Source organism: Nymphaea colorata, chromosome 3 (assembly GCF_008831285.2).
Source record: "Nymphaea colorata isolate Beijing-Zhang1983 chromosome 3, ASM883128v2, whole genome shotgun sequence".
NCBI classification, from domain to species: Eukaryota; Viridiplantae; Streptophyta; class Magnoliopsida; order Nymphaeales; family Nymphaeaceae; genus Nymphaea; species Nymphaea colorata.
Window position 1 is genome coordinate 16593434 of NC_045140.1, and position 1250 is coordinate 16594683.

Sequence of the window (1250 nt, forward strand, 5' to 3'; positions counted from 1 at the left end):
GCTGGATCCTCGATGGCGCCGACGATGGAAGGAGGATGCAGACTGCGGGCGTGGGTTGCCGCAGTTCATCATTAGGAATTGCAAGCAGCAGCTCCTATCCATCATCCTCCCGCTGGACCAGATTCTCCACTTGCCTCTGGTGGCAGAGTAAGACTACGTTTCCTCCCTTCTCCATTAGCTCTTTCTGTTTTTTCTGTTCTCATTAGGGTATTTTTTGACCCACAAGAACAATGTTGCTCGATCGCTAGGTCCACTGCTTGGAAGGGAAGGGGGCATCTAAAAGGTCGAGAGACAGAGGAACGAAGTCGAGAAGAGTTCGATCGGCCTTGGCCCTCGCTCGTCGATCTATCGATCCATCGAAAGCCGACAAACAGAAGAGCGTTCGGAGATCGAGGGCAATAGGGAGGTTTCCAGAGAGAGTTCACCGTCCCTCATTGTTCGCGATTTCAACACTTAGTGATCGATCGATCGGTCAATCTTTTTCTTAGATTGTACAGAACCTTACAAGTACGTTTAACGATCGCACTGTTCTGGTCCCATTTCAGGCGTCTCCTTCGCTTTCGGTAAACTCCTTTTGCCCTCCCGTCCTGCAGGTTCTTTTCTTCTCTGCGGTTCCCTCTTACAGTGCAAAAAGCGTTGAGCGGGGCTCTTGGTCCGACTGTGCAGATCACGTGTTCGACGAGACTTGCACGAACTTGAGGATGTCAACCAACCGGCAGTCAAGGGATTCAATGGTACCTCTTGAATTAGTTTTTGTTCTTTTAGTATTTTCAAGGATTGGACGATTTTGGTCATGTTCACATCCGCGTTTCCTTTGTAACATCGTTGTGATCTAAATCATTGTTTGAACTGCTGCGAGCGCAAACGACACTAGTTTTGGTTATTTAGGAAGTCTCATGCCTGAGAGCTTCGTTGTTTGACTGTTCTAAAAAGTGGTACCCAATTCTTGCAGGAACTCTTTTCGCTTATGGGCAGACCAGCAATGGGAAAACTTTCACAAGGTAAGGTTCTTCAAACAATCCAGGAGTTATCCATCTGGCTGTCCAAGAAAGTCTTTCGGCATATTCAGTTGGTAGTCATGTTGTTTTTTCACACGAATAACTGCTAGAATGCTGTGAAGACCAACCTTTAAAATGGTAGACTGGTGTCTCTCTTCTGATGTTTGCTTGTATTTCTGAAACTAGACAACAGATGGTGAGTTTAGAATTCGGGTTTCATACGTGGAGGTTTATAATGAAAAAATCAACAAT

General features: G+C 46.1%; 1 long non-coding RNA gene across 1 annotated transcript; it reads left to right on the forward strand.

Annotated features, from left to right (window-relative positions):
- Nucleotides 1-703, forward strand: LOC116251519 (uncharacterized). Its single transcript, XR_004171691.2, has 3 exons — nucleotides 1-157; nucleotides 249-507; nucleotides 594-703. It is a non-coding gene; the product is annotated as an uncharacterized LOC116251519 (long non-coding RNA).
- Nucleotides 704-1250: the final 547 nt, after the last annotated feature.